Genomic DNA, 24858 nt, shown 5'->3' with positions numbered 1-24858 from the left:
CTGGTTGGCTAACCAGGTTGGTTCTCTCTTGTGACACCCGACTAAGTTTTTTTACAGGAACCGGTATGTACCGGTGGAGAATCCATCGTTCCTTAAATTCATCAAGATTGGTGCAGCTGGTTAGGTATAAACAAGGGAATCCTTTCCAACAACAATACTCGAAAATACATCCTGCATGTCAGCTTTTTGCCAGAGAAGAGAGAGAGAGAGAGTACGTCCTGAGTCATAACCATGCAGAGTGACTACACATGCATGCATTGTTTCTCCCCACATAATGACATGCATTTTATTTCATCTTCCTTTTTTAAATGATTGATATGTTTTAAGCCAAATGTTCATTTTTGAAATTTCTTATATACTTGAAATCGTGGTGACAAGATCTTCGGATGAAGATCAATTTTGGATATATTCGGAGTACCTTTTTTATTTCATATATTTCAATAATCATTGAAATCACTTTCACAAAACATAAGATTGTTACGTTATTTCATAAAAGTGTTTTTGGAAGTTTTGCTAATTCACTCATTTGAAAAAGCATATTTCACTCACTCTCAAAAGATGGATTTAGGCCTATTCAAAATGATGGGTTTCGCTCATTCCAAAATTTATTTCACACATTTCAGGAAACTGATTTCATCAAACAAATGATTTCACTCATTTGATACAACTGATTTTAGTTGTTTCTATTGAAAGAAAAAGTTGTTACAATAATTTCCAAAAGCTAATTTAACTCATTACAAATAAAAAAATCTTGTTTCAAGAAGTTCGTATATGTCAAATAAAAATAAACTTAAATCATTTCATAAAACAAACTTCACTCATTTGATTCACTCGTTTCGAATAACTCATTTCAAGTATTTCAAAACCCCGATATCGCTCAATTCAAAAAACAAATCTGCTCGCTTCAGAAAACAGCTTTTGCTCGTTTCAAAAATTAGGTTTCACTCATTTCCAAAATGATTTCGGTCATTCAAACAATGATTTCAAGAAACTAATTTCAGAAAACATATTACACTCACTCAAATGAAAATGCTGGTATGTAATATTTTAGAAATGTAATATTTCAAGAAACTAAATTTAGAAAACATATTGCACCCACTCAAATGGAATATCATATTTCACTTGTTTCAAAAAATTGATTTCACTTGTTACCATATTTCACATATTTTCACTCATTCCGGATGACAGATTCCGGTTTAAAATATATAAAATGTTTCAAAAACGAAAACATGAGCTCAAATATATAAAATGTTTCAAAAACGGAATTACGGTTTAAAATATATAAACGATTGGAAATGTAAAAGAGAAAATAAAAGCCATGGATTTGCGGGATGGGAGATTTGGATGATGGATTTGAAAAACTCGATTTCACACAATGAATCATTCAATTTCATAGATTTGAAATCTCACATCTCATAGTTTTCTGGTACAATGTATTTGAATTAATCAATTTCACACAAACTGGTTTCAACAACTTAAGAAAACTATATTCAGAAAAGTGGTTTCAACTATTTTGAAAATTGAAATTTGAAATGAGTGAAACTAATATTTTGATATGATTGAAATAGTAAAAATTAAACTAGTTTAAATATATTCAAGATTGGTCTTATTCTAAAGATTTTATGTTCAGGAATTTGAATATATGAAAAAATTTAAATCATAGAGCATTACTGTAAAAAAATACTGGCCATCCAAATATGTAAACAAAAATATAATGCATGGATTTGTTTGGAAGAGGGAGAGGGGAGAGACATTGCATGCATACGTACATCCCACTGCAAAAAGTATTGGCATGGACACTATTCATCTGACATTGATTTGACTATATACAAAACATTAGCTGCCACAAATACACTCTTATACATTGGATGTGGGCCACCATAGCACGAATCACGAGCAAAATGACTGATCGATGCTTCACCGGTAGCTACCTGAACCGGTAAAAGAGACTTTGCGTTGTGACACCTTATATAGCATCAGTGCTATAACATACTATACATTTAACTAGCGTGCCGGGCCAGATGTTCCCATTAATAAGGTATATATGTATAACATACTATACATGCACTTTACCTGAATTAACCGAATGCATTACATTTGGGCACCGGCCATGCATGTCTGCTTGCTTTGCCGGTCAATCTGTCTTGCATCATCGCATTGATCATTCATTTTCTTAGTCCCCTTTTGCATTTGTGTCTCGTAAACAAACTAAGTATGTATTTCCCACACCTACATGCAACAAGCATGAATGTAGATTCCATCACACAAAGAGAGTAATGTGATGATCAATATTGGTTCTAGCTCGGATGCAAAAGTGGCCTACAACTTCGTGACTCCATATCCGCCCTGTCACAAAGTCACGTCACAGCAAGGATCGGGTTGTTGTACCCGTATGTGCCTTGATAGTACTTGACAAGTACTCGAGGATAGATTCGAAACATTGCACAATATTTGATAAATGGACATTATGTAGCCGAGCAGAAGATCTAATCGATTTGTTCTCAAATCAATCCTCAATTGTTTCCCAAAAAGGCTCAGAAATGGTAACCACTGTACAACCCATCGGCGAAGCATTGAGAACAACACGGATGCCTAGGGTTAGCCCTGATACACCAAGCTAATATGGTGGCAGGTCACAATTCACAAAGCAAATCTTTTACAGATGCTACATCTCAGTTTTTCAAATCTAAATATATTTTCGAGACTTATAGTTTTCCACAAAGATGTATAAGCTACTGTACGGACTAAACTGAATAATCCTTCCTTTTCTTGATTGGTTTTGACACAGTAGTTTCTCTTGCCGGTGTTCTTAACCCAATTACACATCCACCAGTACACATAAGATTTGACAAGCAAAAGTAGCAAGGTTAGCAATGATCGTTGATCTAAGTATGACTACATTGAAGGACAGGTACAAACGCCGCGTCCTTTCGTCCTGAGATGTGATTGTGGTTTGGTTTGCTCCAAGCTCCTACACCTGTTGTCCATGGGCATACCACACGAGCTTGTTCCTGACAGTTTTGTCTTCAAGGGATGGCTAACTAGACAGTTTCGTGTTCAAGGGATGGTGAGTTAATAGAACAGCCAGCTATACTTATATACGAGGGGAATGACTGGTCAGCTGGCTAGGTCCACTAGTAGAAAAACACCTAATAGTCCCGGTTCGTAAAGGCCTTTAGTTCCGGTTCATGAACCGGGACTAATGGGTCGTTACTAATACCTCCACCCATTAGTCCCGGTTCAAACACGAACCGGGACCAATGTTCCTTCATGTGGCCCTGTGCGCCGAGCCCAGTCAGGGGGCCTTTGGTCCCGGTTGGTGGTACCAACCGGGACCAAAAGGCATCCACGCGTCAGCATTCCAGTGGCTGGGGTTTTTGTTATTTTTTTTGAAAGGAGGGGGGGTTTGGGGGTTTTGGAGGGTTAATTTAGGTGTTTCATATATTGTGTTAGCTAGCTAATTAATAGAGAGAAGTGTCCTCTCTTATGTCCGTGCTTGGTCGACGCTACGTACTATATATATACATAAGCGATCAAGAGAACCATTCAGTACAGAAGTTCGTCATGCATACCGAGAGAAGTGATCGATCGACCTCTCCTTCTCCGAGAGATTGGTCGAACAACAAGTTTTCGTATATCATGTATCTGACGCTACTGGCTACATACATGTACAATATGTATAAGATCTCTTAATTACAATCCCATAGCAATTGAAATCAATTTCCACATGGTATTCTCCGGCTTTATTGATGATGTGGTCAAGAAAGAACCCCGCCAATTCCTCTTGAATTCCTTTCATGCGATCTGGTTCTAGGAGTTCATTCCGCATCTGCCACGTCTAATTTGAATAAGGGGTTAACTAATACATATATATGAATGAAACTCAACAGAAATGATGGTGTAATAAAATGAAATTACGAATATTATTGCTTACGCACTTCATATTGTCTTTGAGAGTAGCCCCGCTTGTTTTTTAAAGTCGCGTTGTGGATGAACTCGCACACGTAGTATCCACAGAAATCATTCGCTTCTTCCTGCCACAAGCACTTTACGAGAAATAGAGGTCAATCAAACTGATAATGAAGCATTATAAATGGCATTGATGAAAGTATAGCTACAGAATCAACGGGAGATGCGCGCAACTAGCTAGCCAATAGTACTTACTTTCAGGTATGTATATCGCAGCTCCTTCGGCAGTCCCGGATCTTGTGCGATGAACTGTTTCCAAACCCTGCAAGACAAAGAAAATAATTATTATTACTTGAGATATCAGGAAATGAACAAAAAGTTGCCGATATGGTGCGATAATGATCGATTGAACTTACTTGCTGAGCATTTCAGTCATGTCCGCATAGGATTTGCGATCTTTCCGTCTCGAGTCTAAGACGGTTACTAGTCCACGCTCAAGCTTAATCTCCAGAAGAATATAGTGGTACCTGCAAACGCATGCATAACTCATCAATTACATTATTATAACCTCGCTCGAGTAATAAAGGAAAACGAATATGCACACGACAGTAACACTCACTTGCCGTTGTAAGGAAAGAGTATGGTATCTTTGTTTTGATTTTTGATCAACGATTGTAGCACGTTGTCCTCGGCCTCTTTGATGTCCTTTTTAACCAGAAATTCATCTATGATATTTGTGTTAATGAACCCAATATCATAAATTTCTTGTTTTTTGCACTCGACGATCTTCAATCTGCATAATATATTGAGGATAATTAATTATAAATACATGAAATGAAAGAGCCAAGCTATATATAGACACTTAATGACAGAAATAGTACTTACAGACAGTAGCAAAAGACGATTAGTTTATCGAGGGCCTTTTGATTGAAGAACGCGAAGAACTCATCAAATGGAACAGTCAACAGATCATTTGTAACGAGGTCATGCTCCTCTTTAATATGCAGATACAAAGCATTCGTACCCTCAGACTCTCTACAGGTTTCCATGTACCAATTATGGAATCTTCGCATCATTGTTGTCAGAGATTTTTCATCTTTGACGAGAGGCTTCCCGTACTCGTATCTGTGTTACGTCCACCTCCAGGAAATCAGGAAGTGCATCGTTAGGAAGGTACTCTTCAAGATTGCCATAACCGGCCACCGTCCCCGGAGCATTAGACACATTGAGTGGGGAGCACGATTGCTGTGCTTGTTCGCCGAGATGGGCAATTTTTTCCCTTTTGCTCATTCTTTTGACCTTTTAGCACTGACAGTAGTTCCCGACCGCTGGGCTTGGAGATATGTCTGTTCAGTAATGCGCTCATAGTTGATTCTCGGCGGAGCCTTTGGTGGTTTCCTCGGGGCATCGATAATGCGCTTTGCTTTCACCGGATCTACCTTCTCCTCCGGAGGTGGATGTCTCTTTGCTTTCACCCCTTCAAACAACTCCTTCACGTGGGTCCGCACAATCGTATCGTTTTCCTCCTCGGACCTCTCGTACGGTAACTTCTCTAGTGGCTAGAGAGATGGACCGTATTTGTATTGCCTCCCGCCTCTGGTTGTGCTGCTAGACGCCGGAGCAGACGGAGCGGCTGCGGCGTCTGTCTTCTTTCGTGCTTGCTTACGAGGCAGAGGAGAAGGAGTACGACGCGCCGGAGCAGCCGGGGCGGCGGCGGGTCTCTTCCGCCCTTGCTGGCGAGGCGGAGAAGGAGGAGGCTGCTGGCTTCTCGGGAGCGCCGGCGCAGGCGAAGAAGGAGGCGGAGTGTCGCCACGCGCCGGCGTAGGAGGCGGAGTGTCGCCACGCGCCGGCGTAGGAGGCGGAGTGCCGCCACGCGTGCCCTGATCGTCACTCGCCGGAGGAGGAGGCGGTGGAGGAGGCGGAGTGCCCTGACTCGCCGGAGGAGGAGGAAGAGGCGGAGGCGTCCAGTTCAGAAGGTTGATGAGCTCCTTCTGCCATAGGCATGGAGTCTTCAGAGCACAACCTAGCCTAGTCTCCCCTTCACCGGTAGGGTGCTCAAGCGGGAGGTCCTCAAATCCCTCCGTTATTTCATCCACCATCACCTTAGCATATCCTTCTGGAATCGGCTGACAGTGATAAGTTGTGCCGGGTCCACTAGGATAAACTTGGCCAACAGCCGCCTTGACCTTCAAATTCATCCATCGCGCCATAATGTGGCAATTTTGAGACTCCTTGATACCATCCACGGGATAGCTGGCAGGAGCCGTCAAGACATGCTCCGGCTGAAGCAGCTCGGTGGAAGCCACGCTGCTTCTCCGCTGAGATGGCGGGGTAGCTTCGGGGGAAGCTTCGGTAGGTCGTTTGCTGCGATCTGCTGCTTCTCGTTCCTCTTCTCGATCCTCTAGCCCCATTACCCTTTCGTGCAGCGCTTGCAGTTGGTCCTGCTCCAGTTTCTTCCTCCTCTCGTGGGTTTTGTAACCCCCTGCGTCCGGAAAACCAACCTTCCACGGAATGGAGCCTGGCGTGCCTCGTGTCCGTCCAGGGTGCTCAGGATTCCCAAGGGCCATTGTGAGCTCGTCCTTCTCCCTGTTTGGAGGAACGTCCCTCGCTGCGCTGCATCAATATAGTGTCAAAGGTTCTTGACTGGTATTTCGAGTTGCTCGTCCGTCCACCGACACAACCCTGTTACAGGGTCCAAGGTTCCGCCAGCCCCGAAGAACCAAGTCCGGAAACGGTCTGGCCAGTACATTGTCTCTGGTTCGATTCCTTTTTCAAGCAGATCATGCTCAGCCTTGGACCACTTAGGCCGGGCTTTGAGGTAGCCACCTGACCCCGTGCGATGGTGAAGCTTCTTCTTCGCAGCATTTTTCTTGTTTGTCTCCGACATCTTCTTACTCTTTTCTGATGTCTTGTGGACCACAAATGCGGGCCAGTGATCTTTGATCTTCTCATATTTGCCAATGAATTCTGGTGTCTTTTTTTCGACAAACTGGTTCAGCTCTTTCCTCCACCTCCTCATTAGGGTTGCCATCTTCTTAAGAGCACAAGACTTGATTAATTGCTCTTTAACTGGCTTCTTCGGATCCTCCTCTGGCGATAGGGTGAAATTTGCCTTCAGCTCAGTCCAAAGATATTCTTTCTGCATATCATTGACATAAGACACCTCAGGGTCTTCCTCCTTAGGCTTATACCATTGCTGGATGCTGATCGGGATCTTGTCCCTAACAAGTACCCCACACTGAGCAAAAAATGCCTTCCTTGTCCGGATGGGTTCAATCGGTTCGCGTCGGGCGCGATTTCTATGATCTCAAACTTTTCATCCGAGATCAACTTTTTCTTCGGGCCTCGTCTCCTTACCGAAGTTGTGCTCGATCCGGAGGGCTAGAAATTATAAGGAAGAAAGACGAGAGTAATTAATATGTGTACATATACCAAAACAATGGAAGCATCAATTAACTAGTCAGCACGAGCTTAACTAATATATATATACCTGGTCGGGCTCGGTTCGGTCACTGGAGCAGTCAGCACGGTCTCCTTCTTGTACCTTCATTGTGTCACCGGAGCCATCATGAACATAGTCCTCTTCTTGTACCGGCATTAATGGTCCGAAGCCATCATGAACATAGCCCTCTTCTTCACCCAGTTCTTCCAGCTGACCAACGGTGTCGAGGAGAAATGACGCAACTTCATCCCTTCCATTTGCGATTATGTCCCCCAATATCGCTTCTGTTTCTTCGTCTCGGGAGTGCTCCATAGTTTCTGCAAATATTTACAACATGTCAATTATTATTCAAACATGGTACAGATGGATATATATATATATATATATATATATATATATATATATATATATATATATATATATATATATATATATATAGTGGAAAACGTATAACTAGCTAGGTAATCACAATAAGGAATCATGTTGTTGACCCCTCTGCAGTGTCCATAATGATGATGAGTTGGATCTCCTCTGCTCCAAGCTAAATTGACAAGGTACCTCGAACTATTTCAAAGGTGTCATGTAGGTCTTCAAACTTAGGAAAGTGTCATCTAGATCCTCAAAGTCCTTGAAGTGTAATAAGTGTGTATATATGTGACACCTCTGAAATAGTTCAAGGACCTACATGATACCTTTGAAATACTTTGAGGACCAGGATGACACACATATTACACTTTGAGGATCTGGATGACGATTTTCATAGTTCGAAGACCTACATGACACCTTTGAAATAGTTTGAGGACCTATGATGCACTTCACTCGAATTGAATAATCCTTCCTTTCCTTGTTTGGTTTTGGCACAGTAGTTTCTCTTGCCGGTGTTTTTAACCCAATTACACATCCACCAGTACACATATGATTTGACAAGCAAACGTAGCTAGGTTGACAATGATCGTTGATCTATGTATGACTACATTGAAGCACAGGTACAAACGCCATGTCCTTTTGTCATGAGATGTGATTGTGATTTGGTTTGCTCCAATCTCCTATGCTCAACATAATATGAGCACCTGTTATCCATGGGCATACCACACGAGCTTGTTCCTGACAGTTTCGTCTTCAAGCTGGGATGGCTAACTAGACAGTTTCGTGTTCAAGGGATGGTGAGTTAATAGAACAGCCAACTATATACTCCCTCGACAAGAATTTTGGGACGAAGGGAGTACTTATATACGAGGGGAATGGCTAGTCAGCTGGCTAGGTCATGCATGTCTCTTGCTTTTTTGCCTGTCATGCATGTCATTGGTCTATCATTTTTTTTCCTTAGTGCACTTTTGAATTAGTCTCTAGTAAATGAAATGAGCACGTGGCTGGCCCGCACGTACAACATACATACAACACACACGAATGCGTATACACCATCAAAGGAAACAGTCCAATGGTTTGATGGTTAGGTCGGCTGCTGCTCCCACCGGACCGGCATCGCTGCAACACTGGTGACCTCCTACAGCATCGGCTGCAACACTGGCCACAACAACCCAATTGGAAACCACCGGCACCCCTCGTAGCATGGCGGACGCCGATCGGGGTCGTCGCGACATCACCGGTTCCCATGTTTGCGGGGTGTAGCACCTCAGGTGGCAAGCTTGCAGCCGCAATCCGTGGCAGCACCCTCGCACGCTACATGCTGTAGCTACACCATTCTCACAGAAGTGCACGCGGATGTCCCTGCATCACTGTTGAATGCCCTTTAAGCACTCGTGCCTAGGCTGTAGCAGCGTTGTGAGAGAGTGACGACTGGGCTTGCAACATCGGGGCAGACCTTCTAGCCGGTGGTTGTGCATCAACAATTTTGTGTCTCCCTGCTGGCCATGGTCACAACATCTTGTGGCGAGTGCAAGGAAGGCTTGTTGCATCAGTGCCCGACCTTGCAAAAGATGGTGTCTATCGGTGCATGTTCGACTACAGCATCAACGTCTCGCTCGCCGTGGCGACGTCACCATCTCCGTCCAAGCCTCGGGAGAAGCTTATAGAAGCCTCAGGAGAAGCTTATAGAAGCTAGGGCAAGAAACAAGTGCCTCTTGTTTCTCCAGTAACTGCCATCTATCACGCTCTGGTTGCTCCCTCTGGATTTTTATTTTAATTTTTCTGCACGCGTTTTCGGCCTTTTAGATGTCTTTTTTCTTTTTTTGTTTTGTTTTGATTTTTCATTGGTCTTTCTTAGCTTACCGACAAAGAAATTGCACAAAAAGTACGCGTTTCCTTTTTTTTCCTCTGTGGCAGGCACAATTTTGTTTCTGCGAGAGGCACGGCCGTGCCTCCCTGAAACGGAAAAAAGATGTTTTCTTATTTTTTTTCTCTTTCATGAGAGGCACGGTTTTGCTCCCGCGAGAGGCACAGTTTTGCTTCCGTGAGAGACACGGCTGTTCCTCTCAAAAATGTGGTTTTTTTTTCTTTCATGAGAGGCACGGATTTGCTTCCGCGAGAGGCATGGTCACGCCTCTCGGAAACAAAAAAAAATCTATCAACATGGGGTCTAGTTTTAAAGATCTTGATGCGAGGAATACAACGGTGAAAACGGTTTGAGATTCGAACGCACGGTCTAAGAGATAAAATGTTTTGAATGAACTCTCAGGTTGCGACAAGTGGCACACATACAGCGTGCCGCTTTTCACAACCTGAGGAGGTGGGAGTGATCTTTGGAAGGAGTAATCCTCAATTAGTGATTTTTGATTCGACACACATGTCCCCAAATAGGGGATCTATGCTGCATACGTACTTTAAATAGACTCGTACTATATTTCGCCAAGTGCGTCATATAGTTGAAAATCGCACAAGCCTCACGTTGTACACCTGCGAACTTCGTTGCTAAATTTCCTTCCTTTGTTTCTTCTCTTCCAATTTTCCATCCAGTGTTTTGGTGAAAAACCTTCTGCTGAATAGTTAGATAGGCTTAAAATATATGTAAACAAGAACTAAAAAATGTCAGTTATTTTTGAAATGTGCGTGAATTTTGAAAAATTCAAATAAATTTAAAATCTTCAAAGTATTACAAAATGATGAGAAATTTTAGAAAAATATTTGCAATCTTTTAATTTGATATTTCTAGTTTTTATAAGAAAATGTTCGTGTTATTTAAGAAAATGCTTGTGTACTTTAGAAAAACTTCATGTATTTTAGAAATTTTTCTCAAATTTTAAATTTCACGAAATATTGATTATTTAGTTTTTTTTGGATTTAAATAGAATGACAAGAAGAAAACCTGTGAAAGGTAGAGGAAAAAGGGAAATCACCAGAGCAGACAGAAAACAGCCCCAAGACCTTGCGTCTAGTTAAGACGGTCCATCACATCTCCACTTGTGTTTCTTTGGCAATTTGCCGGAATGAGCGTCATATAGGAGTTCTATTTAACTTAGTGAGAATATTACTACTTGTTACATGTCCAGATAATCACACGAAGCATTTGTTTTTCATACCCAGTAAATTTTAAAACTGGTCAATGGGACTACGACATATAATAATGTGAAGTTGTCAGCATGGATGATGAAGTAATCCAACAATATTTTCAGATTACCTTTGTGTTCTTATATGTCCTACGTCTGACTCTCTTCAATTTCTAGATTCATTATTATACATGCACAACCCATATGCATTTGGAAATTTGGCACCAACAAAAGCTAGCCCATTGTTAGGTTGATCGCACCCCTAAATGCCTGCTCAACCGATGCGATCAAGTTGTAACCTGCTGTGCTAAATTACCGTAAATGCATTTAGCTTCATGGCAAGTGCACTCGCCGCTTTTGGCCACCCTGATGTGCATTATGTCACAAGAAAATTGTCTACTTGCCATCCAAATGCAGGTAACATGCTTCCTGAAGTTCAGTTTGTTGACCCTTGGGGATTGTCCATTACGATTATGAGTTGGATCTCCTCTGCTTCAAGCAAGACAAATTAGGTACCTAAATCTCTCCTTCAGCTGATGTGCCCCTACTATATTGCGTTGAGAGACATGGACAGCAAACTGCATGTTAGGTGCATTGTTTTAGGTATACTAATTACTAGTTAGGTGTTCCCAGTTTCCCGTTTTATGCTAGTTGGCTTACCACTTTGTTGGGAAAGCGGCATTAGTGTGTTGCCAGCAAATGGGAAAAAAAAGAAGCATTGTTGCAGTACATCCATCCCCTTTGTGCTTAAGAATCCTGGTCTTTTTTTCCCTCATTTGGTGGGCTTTCAGAGAAATCGGAAGTTGATCTAGTTTAAAAGCATTTTTTTCTTATTCTTATTTCTCGTGTTAACAATTCTGTAGATTGCTTGGTTAGACATCGATTGCACTAGTAGTGGTTGGAAATACTGTAAGAGGGGCTCGATTTTAATCCTCATGGACCTTATGGATTAGCTGGTCGTAGATGCATTTGAGCATGGAGATAAAGATGGATCTTGTCACTTTCAAAAGCTGAAAATGCATCGAGAAGCCATCTAGGAAAAGCAACACTATTTTTTTAGACTAGAAGTATCATTGTATTTACATCTATCACTTTCAGAAGCCCCCAGCCAAATCGGATTGACATAATAAACGACAGTGTCAAACAATTACACAATATATATTCGATACATAATTGATAATGTGTTCAAAACGTTGCACAATGATGACAAGTTAACATTTCCATTGCTCAGCAGGAGATCTAGCCGATTTGTTTTCAAAACAATCTTGATGAGTTGTCTCACATATACTATTAAGCACCGAAGATGGTTGAAGCATTGAGCATGGCCAAACCATAGACCAGGCCCACTGCAAAAGCCACATTCAAGTGTAAGTATAAATTTACGAGGCTCAACTGAATAACCTTGCTCAACATAATTCAGACCTCCACTACAACGTTTGTGATTTCATGCCTAGATCCTCCATCCGTGTACAACAACTACATTGTGTTTTATATAGTTGGACGACTTTGAGATATGATTGAGTGTAACTACACTTATGTACAATCGTCTGATTGTATAGCTTCGATCGAGATGTGATTGTAGTTTCGTTTGCTCCAATCTCCGAACGCTCAAGCTAATTTGGACACTTGTTGGCCACAGCCCATGGCACACAAGCTGCTTGTGTCAGCATTGTCTTAAGGGGGTGACTAAGTAGGTTGGTTCACTCTTTTGGGTGGTGAATCGACCTTATATAGCAGTAGAGTATCAAGCCATACCTATGCATTGCAGCTGGTTAGCTGGCTGACATACATGCCCAGCATGGTTGAATAGGTAAAGTGTGGTATGCATGCATTTGAGGACCGGTCATGCGTTCCTACTTATTTTGCATGTTATGCATCTCAGTGTTCGCTCATTTTCAGTGCACTTTTGCATCGATATCACTTAAACGAAGCCTTTGGCTGGCCCACATCGATGTGCACATCAAACGAATGAACAAAGTCTATTGCCAATCCATCTTATGTCTGGCCCGCATTTATGTAGTCTCCTATGGACATTTGATTGAATGGATCACATCAAACGAATGAACAAAGTATTGTGATCATCAATCATTTGATCCATCTTGGATGCGCGATTGGCCAACAAAAAAGAAACATACATGCTTTGCCCCAAGCAGGTGTCCTTCTCGGTGTCACTAGATCGCATCTGAGCTGGAGCCGCTGTTCGGACCCAATTCCGAAAAAGGGTTTCCCCCCACTGTTCGGACCCAATTGTGATTCAAGTTCTCAGTTTAGGGTCCTTCTTTCAAACTTGAAGGACTGAGTTGTAATTTCTTTTTCTCAAGTCCTTTTCCAACCTGTAATATCACCGCTGATAATTAGTGCAGCTCTTGGGACACTTCAAGGCCCTTCTTCCGTCCAAAAAAATAGTGCGTGGAGTGTTTTTGGTTGAGGATTCCTGATGCGATTGTGGAATTGAAGCCAAAGTTGCCCTGCCTGCCGATAGGACTCAAGCCAAGAGGAAGAAAGGGAGCTCGTGTCTATGAACCAGACGTGATGGCTCCACAAGGTCACCCTTTAGTGAGAAGATACATCGATGTGCTGTTGAAGATTGGAAATAGACAGCTGCTGCATATTCCTCTGAGAGAGCACGCGGAGGCCTCCACGGGCATCATAGCTTCTCTACTCTCGGTCGATGTGGATAATCCTCTTCGCGGTCCTTAGATTCTGGAGCTCCACGTCTCCCCTTCTCCATCTCCACCATCAAGGAAACTTGATAAGAGCATGCCTATGTCGTAGGCACAATGCATGAGAACAATTTATCTATCTCATTAAGCTCCGCCTATTAAAAATGTTCCACGTGATTGCTGATTTTCAACGAGGCATTCAGATTTGAGTCATGTAAGCCAATTTGGAGGTGTGTCAATCATCGGCTAATCGACACCAGAATCTGGCATGTGATTGAAGGCGAGTACATAGGAGACACGATTTTCAAATTGGATACTATTTGAGACTGCCATGTAGACCATTTAACCATGCTTCTTATCGAAGGCGCGTGGATGGTCCTGTTCTTCCTCCCAGGCGATAGAAATATGGCAGGGGCAATTATTTTGGCGGTCGTACCAACAAGTATCATGCCAACTTGTTCCTTTGAAATCCTCAACGAAGGTGATCACGACGGCTATGAGGAAGAGGTCCGGTCAGATTTTTTGCATGGCAGCAGGGTACTAGCCCACTACTTTTTGGGAGCTGTATATTCCCACCAAAGCAATAAAAGGCGAAGTGCCAGTACTAATTTTTTAATCTAAAAGGGCTGCCAAAGCAGCCCAAGTGCTTGGGGCGGCAAAGCATTGACCCAGTTGACCAAGTAGTTTTTTTTGTCTAAAAAAAGTACTAGCTTTTTTTGCGTTGACCAAGTAGTGACTTCCATAAGTCCATCGACCTTTCAGAGTTTAGCAAATAATCACAACAAGTGGCAGAGCTACTACATGTTATATACTATGTGTATACTTCTTTTTGTATACAAAAATATATGAAGCAAATTCTGAACCGATGATGCATGATTGGCAAATACTCCCTCCTTAAAGAAAATATAAGAGTAGTGATCTAAACGCTTTTATATTTATTTTTTGCGCAGCGAGTTCAATCGTTTGACTGCAGAAACGACATTCCTGCGAACACCATCTAATGCCCAGTCGCTCCATGTGTCCACCATGGATCGATTGGAGACCTCCTATTTTTCTCGTTAGAATGACTGTGCGCTGACAAGCAAACAGTGACATTGAGTACAGCATGGTCACCGTCTCATTGGCTCATGGCAGGAGGGGTCCTTCTTCTCGAGCCACGCCAACACCTCAGGCCTATAGGTTCAAGTCACCTTGTACCTGTTGGGTCCCACCAGTAGGTGCAGTTTGCAGCGCAGGGGAAGAAGCCTGTTGTATCCTTCAATCTCATGACAAAAATACTAGTACTACTGAACAATAAGATGCACGGTGAAGAATAAATAAGCACAGAGTAATATGCAATCTGGCTCAAAAAATCAGTCAGGGATAAATATAGATGTTTTTCTTCCGTGCCACAATGAATGGTATACACATAAAAGTATGAATAGATAGGACCTTGAGACCACATTAGCATGATTGATAGGAGCTGGGTTCCAACCAGGTCTAGATCGTAGGTTGTAGCGGTGGAATGGGTTTTGGCGTGGAGGAATGCGAGGTCGCTGGCGCTGGGGCGCCGTCGTCACGCGCGCGCGAGAGAGAGAGGGCGCAGGGGGCGGCAGCAAGGGTTAGGTCTCCCGGCTCCCTTTAGGAAGCCGAGCAAATATGATTGCTTCTGCTTAATCCAATAACGGGTCCTTACATATGAGTTTATATAATCCTCCTATAATGATATAATTGGGCTAAGCCCCTAACACGATAAGATAAGTTGGGCTGGCCCCTAAGTGCCTGCGCCATTAGGCCTTCTCTGCCTATAGTGTATGCTGGTCATAACATCTCTCCCCGTCTGCGCAAACAACTCGTCCTCGAGCTGAAAGTCAGGAAAGTGCTGGCGGAACTCGTCGAGGTGCTCACAAGTGGCGTCCTCCTCCGGAAGTCCCTGCCACTGAATCAGCAAGCGCCACACACCCCGACTCAGCTGGGCCTTCAAAACCTTCGCTGGACCGGGAAGTAGACGGCCCTCGGAGGTCGGAGACAGGTCCGACGTGACTGCCGGTGGCTCGCCGTGAAAAGGCTTCAACAAGCCCACATGGAAGACATCGCGGATGCGAGCGCCCGGTGGTAGCTGAAAGCGGTAGGCGACGTGGCCAACACCTGAAACAACGCAGCATAGCAGGGACCCAGCTTACGCTTTGCGCGCGGGTCGAGTGACTGCATAGAGCGGTGAAGTAGGCGCAACCACACCCAGTCGCCCATCGCAAACTCTGCCTCGCGGTGGTGAGTGTCGTAGTACTTCTTGGACAGCTGTTGGGCCTGGAGAAGACGCTGGCGCACCTCGGCAAGGATCTCATCCCTGCCACGGAGAAGCTCGGCCGCCGCCTTGGTCCGTGTCGTGTCCGGCTGGAACGGCAAGATGGGTGGCGTAGGACGATCGTAGACCACCTCATAGGGCGTGGCACGCAGGGCGGAGTGGTAGGAGGTGTTGTAGCAGTACTCCGCCCAAAAGAGCCAGTCGACCCATGCATGTGGGCGATCACCTATAACACAAGGTAAGTACATGGCAATAACCTTGTTGACCACGTCAGATTGGCCGTCCGTCTGGGGTGGAAAGCCGTATTGAGGCGGAGCTTCACGCCCGCCATCCGAAATAGGTCGCGCCAGACATGTCCCATGAACACCGGGTTACGGTCGCTGACGATGGAGGACATAAACCCGTGAAGGCGGACGATACCATCGAAAAAGGCCTGTGCGACAGAGGTGGCGGTGTAGGGATGTCCGAGCGCAATGAAGTGCGCATACTTGGAGAAGCGGTCGACCACCGTAAGGATAACTGACTAGCCGCCCACCTTGGGGAGGCCATCGATGAAGTCCATGGAGATGTCGGCCCAGACCTGAGAGGGCACCTCCAGGGGCTGTAGCAGCCCCGCCGGCTGCAGTGTCTCCATCTTGTTGCGCTGGCATGCCATGCAAGACCGCACCCAGTCGCGCACCAACGCACGATATCGCCGGGGATGTAGAAATCAGTGCGGAGACGGTGGAGGGTCTTCTGCACACCCTCGTGGCTGGCCGAGTGGGCCAGAAGTAGGGCCTAGTGACGGAGGTTGTCGTGATCTGGCAAGAAAATCCTATGCCCGTGCAGGAGCAGCTCGTCGGCCAGCTGCCACGGCTCCTCCAGGTCGCCGTCCATGAGGCGCTGACAGAGGAGCTGCGCGTCGGCAACGCTAGCGGTGGCACGGCAGATGTCGTCCATGAAGACAAAGGAGGGGCCAAAGCGGATGCAGAGGGCCACCCCTGTGGAGTCGACGGCGTCCGTGTCGAGGTCGGTGTCGCGGCAGGATAGCACGTCCGCCACGGTGTTGAGGCGACCCGGGCGATACTCAATGGTGAAGTCAAACCCGAAGAGCTTGCTGATCCACTGATGTTGTGGCAGGGTGGAGAGGCACTGGTCCAACAAAAATTTGAGGTTGTAGTGGTCTGTGCGGATACGGAACGACTGCCCCCATAAATATGGCCTCCAGTGGCGCACCGCCAGCACCAAGCCGATGAGCTCCGGTCTAGCTCGTAGGTAGTAGGGTTGGAAGGGGTTTTGGCGTGGAGGAAGGCGAGGTCGCCGACGCTAGGGCACCGTCGTCACGCGCGCCCGCGCGAGAGAGAGAGGACGCAGGGGGCGGCGGCTAGGGTTAGGTCTCTCGGCTCCCTTCAGGAAGCCGAGCAAATATGATTGCTTCTACTTAATCCCAAAACGGGTCATTACATTAGTTTATATAATCCTCCTAATGATATAAATGGGCTAAGCTCCTAACACAATAAGATAAGTTTGGCCGGGCCCCTAAGTGCCAGCGCCATTAGGCCTTCTCCGGCTATAGTGTATGCCAGTCATAACACATGATAAAGTCCAAACTGCATGCGTTCATCACAAAACTGTTCTACACAAATTCAGCACATGTTTCCTTCCATGAACAAAGACACCAGCTAAGAATTCCTAGTTTCCTATACAGGTGGTGCCAAAATAGCTCCCGGAGTGGATAGTAAAACTGCGATAAAATTAAAAATATTGATTCCTTTCAACTATAGATACATATCTAGAATTCTGAAAGACTTTCCAAGTGTGGTAGAAAGGTGCCCCATCCCCCCCTCTTGCGACCGCGTCGCCCCCAGCGCCTCCTCCCCGAGCCATCCCCCCTTCCCTCCCTCCTCACCGCCATCGCTGGCATCCGGCGCTGGTGGCGGCGGCTGCTGGCCATTCCCCTCTCAGGTCGCGCTGACGTGGGGCTGTGCGGCACCGTGGGGGGCTTCTAGGCGGCGGTGGGGCTCTCCGGCGTGGTGGCGTGCGATCTACTGGGCGGCGGAGTTGCCGTTAGCAGCTGGGTGACGCGGCGACGCGATCTGGCCCCATCTGGGTTTGGACGGGCTGGCGGCTGGGTGGATCATCGGCGTGGCTTCCGAGAATCTGGGGAGCAGAGATGGAGGGTGGATGCTGGCTGCGCTGGTGCTGCCCTGCTGCAGAATGGCCGACGAGACATTGCGGGCCCGATTTGGGCCTGGCCGGGCCAGGGGTGGCCTGGTATGCCCCAATGCTGCGACCGGATGGCGACCGCGACGGTGCCGGAGGCACGGGCCTCCCGCACAACGGCGGTGGAGGTTGTTACCTCCCGCGCAGCTCCGGTGCTGCTGCTCCCATCGCCTGGTGCGTCTCTGTCCATCCTCTTGGCCTCGTGGTGGTGATCTCAGTGAGGCGGTGTGGGTGGTGTCAAGACCGCGGTGGCGCATGCTGGTGGGCGGCGAGGTGGTTGGTTGTCTCCGGCCGGGTTGGTAGTGGGGTTTGGAATGCAGGAGATAACCCTTGGCATCTCATTCGGCTCCGATGCGGTGAGACCTGCGGGTGCCGCCATCCCTTCCTGGAAGGTGTCGGAGGCATCCATCTCTCCCACTCCCTTCCCCGTGCCCGGGGAGACCCTAGGACACGTCCGGGCAGCAACATCGTCGGCGTCGCATCCCTTCTTTGAGGTGCTCCTTGATACACGGTGGATCGGAGCCTTGGTCTGTGCTGGGTCGATTCCGGAGGGCGCAACGGTGGCGGGTCATCTGTGCTTTGTTGAGCTGCCATTGTTGGCATTTTTTTCTTCTTTGTTCTTTCTCTTTTCCTTTGGGCTAGTTGTGCTTCTCGCCCGAGCATTGCCATGTGATCGGTGTTGGTTGCTTTATAAAACAAAGAGGAGAAAAGCCTTTTTGGGTATATACATATCCATGTCTTTCGTATATGTGCAAAGTTCAATATTAATGATGCCAAGATATATGCTACGCTTTGAAAAAAACGAAAATACAGTTCAGATATCACTTTAATGAGCGACGTTGTAGTACGACACTAAAATAGAGCATCAAGATTGAAAATGAGAGAGATATCTGGCGCGCTGGTGCTGCCCTACTGCAACGTGGCTGTCGAGGCTTTGTGGGCCCGTTTTAGGCCTGGCCGGGCCAGGGGTGGCGTGGTATGCCCCGCAGCAACACTTGTTGTGCTTCTCGCCCGAGCATTGCTATGTGATCGGTGTTGGTTGCTTTGTAATACCGCCCCACTGGTTGCCTGATTGCTTCCATGCCTTCTTTCTTTTCACTTTTGAATGATCATCTAGGCCCTCAACTCCTCAATTCCGCATGGTGTATGCAAAATAGAAAATACATCACATGATATTAAACTTGATAATATGAAACAGACAAACATGAAAGTGAAAAGGTTGTAAATAAGTTGGCTTGTAGCAGTAGCATACCAAACGATGAAATGAATATAAACTTCCTTGTTCTCAGCCTCCAATAAGTTTCAATTCTAAATTCTCAGTGGCATAGACAAATAATGCAAAAGTTCACTAAGTAACATGATAAAGAGGAAAATCCATAGTCAAACAGTTCATTACAACATAATAACAGGAAGAGACAAGGCTCAGGTGGCCATAGACCCATAGTCAAAGAGTGGATAATTGTGCATTACAACATAAACTAAATGAGGACAACTCAAGTGAGAGCATTCATGATCTCAGCCTCCAATTCAGGTTCATCAAGTGTCAGGTTTGCACCTTCAAGTATGCCAACACCAGTGAAGCTCTCAACCCCATCTCCACCCACATCCCACATCCGGCTTGGGCCAGCATGATAAGCCTCGGATTGTCTTGAAAGCAAACGCAGGTTGTTATGTGCGAACACTTAATCCTCAGCACATTCAGGAGTGAGCTTGTTTCCCTCAGAACTATGGATGAAGGAATATGTGCTCCAATTCCTTTCACAGCAAGATGAAGATGAAGGCTAACCAAGTAACTTCAATGCCAAACTTTTCAAGAACTTTGTGCTTCCTCCATGAGTGCCCCACCATTGCTTTGGTTCGAAATCATCTCTATCTTCAATTGAATCTGCATTCTAGAAGTCATTCATCATTAGAGCAAAATCGGCAAATTCTTTCTTGACAGTCTTGTGGTCATTTGGATCTGGAAATAACTTCTACAAACACTTGTTTCTCATTTGAAAATTCTCATTATCATCAAGGGGGGTAACACGGCCACGGGCTGCCCCAACCCAATTCGGACTGTAGTACCTTTTAGCATGACAACACAAAATCAGCAAACCTTTTAAAGTTGAGAACTTGAGATTGTCAAATGACAAACATATATAAAGAGCAAACCTCGGATTGAGCGAGTGAGCCAAACAATGGAGGGGGGGGGGGGGGTACTACTCTTCTTCCAACGTTTTAGAAGTTTTTTCTTGATAACAATATAGAGAGAACAATCTTCATTGAGCTTATGCCGGATTTAGTATCTTAAGAAGATGTGCTTTTATTCTTGTATAGCTTCCTAGGAAATCATGCATATAGAAGTGGCAACGAAAACTTGTATTGCCTCCTCGACCTGATGAGTCTCCAGCTAGTTTTGTAGCATACTTCCAGAATGGATATTTTGGATTGACAACACTATTCTCGACCCCTTCCTGTGCACCATCAACCTCAATGCTATTGCTCGCAGTACCACCGACTGAAGATTGGCTTGCTGCCATGCTACTCCCCGCAGATGACATGGTGTATACTTGTATCTTCTTACCTAGCAATAGGAGGCGGCAGCAATATCAGCAAGTAAGTTTACGCCACAAACATCAACAAGCAGCAAGCCAGCAACATCAACAGCAGTAGGCAAGCCCCAAGCATACATCAATTTATCGAACAAATATAAACAAGCAGAAACCTTATCAAGGAATTTTATGATTTTATCCAACGAGCATTGCTACTACTACCTACATGGACTGATCAATGATACATCTACACAAGCCAGCAGCAGCCCAGCAGCCAAGCATACATCAACGCATCAACTACACTTCAGTGCAATATCAGGGCTCGAGGAAATAGTTCACCTTGCGGCAGCGGCGGAGAAGAGCAAAAGACTCGAGGCTGTCAGGCAGAGAGGCGATTCCAGGCAGCTGGGTCGGCGGCGGCAAGCCACTACCTGCGGCGGAGGCGGCGACGGCTGCGGTGGCGTCCACGGCTGGCGGCGGAGGCGGCCCTGAGACCTGAGTCAACCCTCGATGCATGATGTGGTCGAGTGCGAGATAGGATTAAGGTTAGTGGTCGTGGCTCGAGGGCTATTGGGCTCGCTCTGGATCGCCTCGTCCAGAGGTGTCGCGCGCGAGTCCCGGCTGTATCGGCATTTTTTTCCTTTTTCTTAAAATCAAAATACGGGATACTTGTGGGATACCCGTATCTAAGCCGTATCTGGGGTATCGGCGTATCGGCGACGTCGTGAACAGCGATACAGGTAATTCTGGCGTATCAATGCTTCGTAGGCTAGCACGCCAAAATTTCCTCTCATAGTATCAACTAAACACACTCCACAGTCACACAATCATATTAATCAGCAAAGATACTGTTGAGCCGCCATTGGAGCTTCGTGACTCCAACAGCGGCATCGCCGCCCATACACAACCCTCACCATACGATGATTCGTTATCTACCCAATTAATGGGGTCGAGGCGACTGGGGGGGGGGGCGACTTCCCAGGCGATTCCCAGGGTGTGTCCCCGGGGGACTGCGGCGGCCGCCGCCGCGCCATGCCTCCCCGCGGCGGCTCGGGCGAGTATTGGCGGCCGGTTTTGGGCCCTGATGGAGTCAGACAACGAGGACGACGCCGGAGATGGAGACATGGCGATGCGTTCGCCGCTGTCACCTACGCCTAGTTCTTTGATAGGCGATCTATTTCATGCAGGTTATGATGAAGATGCGGTCGCCAATAGCGGTGGAGGATCCGGCGCGGGTGGGGCTTCATCCGGACGAGAGGAAGGAGCTGGTGCGACGTGTCGTTCATCGGAGGAATGCGGCATCGGCGGTCAGGCCATGGAAGGGACCGATTCCGAAGGTGTGTCTTCCTAAACCTGTTCTTTCTGATTTCATCACTGACAATTCATGGAAGATAGTAAGGAGAAAGAAGGCTCGGCGGTCGGCGGCGGCCACGGTGCCGGCGCCGGCGATCGACCGCGGCGCTGAGATCCGCGATCACAGGGTCGCTCGTTTGAATGCCTTGCTGGGCCGTGAGTTGGGTCGTCTGGTGGGTGGGCCGGTTCTGAGTGAACCGGCCAAGTTAGATGTGGGGCTTCTGGACGCAGGGTATGAGGCCCGGTCTGATCCACAGCCGACGACTACACCCCCATGCACACGTACGGTTCGAGCTAGGGTTCGGAACGGAGGCGGACGACCGCGCTTTGCTGATCGCGGCGGAGGACGGGCTGCTCGAATACCTCCTCTCCTTGCGATGGCGGGACGTGGGGTTCCACCGGGCACAGCCACTGGGGTTTCTCCGTGCGCTGCGGGCCGCGGAGGGCCTTCGCAGGCGCCGGCTGCTGGTCGCAGCGGAGGCGGCACCCCTGCGGGCACGGGTGGCGGCGGCGCCGGCGTGCCGCTTGCTGCCGGCCGTGGTGGCGCCCCTCCACCCCTGCGAGCGGATCCTGCTGCGGGGCGTCCTGGTTCGGTTGCCGGCGGCCAACGAGCACATGTGGGCGGGGCCAAGATCAATCCAGCGGGCCGCGGTGTGGCTGCTCCGGCTGGGTGCCGCCCGACTGCGCCGGTGATCACAGCGGCGGGGCGTGGTGGTCCTAGGCCGACGGTGCCGACGACTGGAGCTACAGCGGGCCGAGGTGCACTGGCAAGGCCGCCGCCCCTGGGTGCCCATGGCCTGCCCCCTGTGGCGCAGGTGGGAGCTAGACCGCCGCACTTTGTGGCTAGGCAAGTCAGCGATGCGGCGACGCCGGTGCTGCAGCAGGCTCAGCCACCTCCAGTTCCGGCTAAGGCGGATGTTCGAGCGGTACTTCGAGGGCAGTGGGGTGACGACGGGTACAATACATATGGTGATGGACAGCACCGGGGATCCTCGTCTACGGGTGGCGGACGGGGATATGCCTGGCAGAGTGATGGTTCGGCTGAGAGGCCTTTCTTGGGGTCGCCTGGTGGTTTTGTCGAAGGGACGACTAGGCCAGCTAATCGTAACCGAGGCGGTTTCCGCGGATATCGTGGCCGAGGAGGCCGAGGAGGTCGGTACCGTCCAAGACAACATCATACTACGGTTGAGACGGTAATCGATGCTATTGCTGAGGAGACAGACTTGGCTTGCCAGGCGATGGACGTAGTGACGGAACCGGCCGCTGTAGAGGTTCCGGTCGAGGCCGAGACTCAGGCTATGTCGGCGGACGGCTCTGACAGTACTGAGGTGGACATGGCTGCAAAGTTTGCTAAGAAAAAGAAAAGAATGCTTTGTTATAGATGTGGCGATAAGGGTCATTTTATTGCTGAGTGTGTGGCTGTTATTTGTGATTCTTGTGGTAAGCCTGCACACGAGTCTGGAGTGTGTCCGCTGGTGCGGGCGCAGAGACCGAGCCTCATGACATATGGTGTCTTTTGTTCTGAACTCACGTTTTTTGAGTCACCGACTGAGAGGGAGGTTCCTCAGGAGGAGCACAGTTCGACAACTGGGATAGTGAAGGTGACTAGAGGGCAAGTGTCTGAGGCTCAGATTATTCAGCGTCTCCGGGAGCTGGCACCAGGTGACTTCCATTGGGAGCTTGTCAGGCTGGAGACCAACATTTTCAGGGTTCAGTTCCCAACTGTGGAGGACTTACAGAGGTTGCTGAGCTTTGGGATGTGTAAGATCCTAGGTACAGAGGACATACTTGAGTTCCAGGAGTGGAAGCTGGTTGAGCCCCAGGGTACACCCCTTATCCAGGCCTGGTTGCGCTTTTCGGGGGCTCCGTCTGAGTTACTGCGGGACGCCAGGGAGGTTGCTAGTCTCGGTCTTATGGTGGGTAAGACCGAGCGAGTCGATATGGACTTTACTCGAGCTCATGGGATTGCTCGCCTGTTGGTCAGTATTCTGGACATCGACTATGTGCCCGACATGGTTAAGTGGGTTTTTCGAGGGCAGGTATACACTCTTGAGATTCAGTTTGAGGATGATAGCCTCTTTGCCGAGGCTCCAGCTGCCACTGGTGATGACATGAGTGAAGGTGACGATGATACAGCTGGTAAGGAAAAAATGGCCGATGATTCTGTGAGTGAGATGGCCAAGAGGCCGGAGCCGACGAGTAAGGCAGCAGGAGGAGGGACGACGCCTGGAGCGTCTGTGCCGTCGACCACTTTGCGATTTGGTTCCTTTGGTCCTGCGTCCGCTCCTCCGAGACTGTGGAGTGAGCGGGTGGAGTCTATTGAGGAGTTTGAGTATTCTTTACCGGCGTTGGATTTTGAGGATGCGGGTGTGGAGGTTTCGGGTGGGGGAGCAAGGTTGGATATTGTGGACTCGACTACTTCCGCTTGTGGTGACGTGGCGGGGGGGGGGGGGGGGCGATCTCATCTGGGGGTCCGAATCAGGGTTCTTTGGAGGCCCCCCCTCAGTCTCCGGTTGGGGGGCCGGGGCTGATGGCCCCCTCTCTTCTCACGCCTTTGGTTGGGCGACCACTGCAGGCGGATGCGCAGGTTCGGCGGGAGGGCGTGGGGCAGGTGGCCTCAACGCTCCCGTTTGCCTCGGTGCCCGAGGGGGGCGCCCCGGTCGGGACTGCGGCGTGCACTCCGGACAGGCGGTCCGGGGTGGATGGGGGGAGGGGGCAGGTGGCCTTCGCCTCCCCAGTGCTGGACTCGGCGCTCTCACCTGGTAATGGCGGCCGGGTGGATGTTCGGCGAGATACAGCTAGCTACCCCGCCTAGCCTGATGCATTGATCAGGTGTGTATATGCATCATGCATACACTTTACCTGAATTAACCGAAAATGATGTACATTTGGGAAATAAGGAAGATGTACAAGACTTAGAATAGGATCCAGACTGTGAGCATGACTCAGAGTCTATTATAAACTAGGAACCTGGCCTATTATGTAAAGGGGGGGGGGGGGTCCGAGGACGTCAAAGGATAGGTTGGAA

This window comes from Triticum aestivum, chromosome 7B (genome assembly GCF_018294505.1).
Source record: "Triticum aestivum cultivar Chinese Spring chromosome 7B, IWGSC CS RefSeq v2.1, whole genome shotgun sequence".
In the NCBI taxonomy this organism is placed as follows: Eukaryota; Viridiplantae; Streptophyta; class Magnoliopsida; order Poales; family Poaceae; genus Triticum; species Triticum aestivum.
This window is presented reverse-complemented; position numbering follows the sequence as displayed.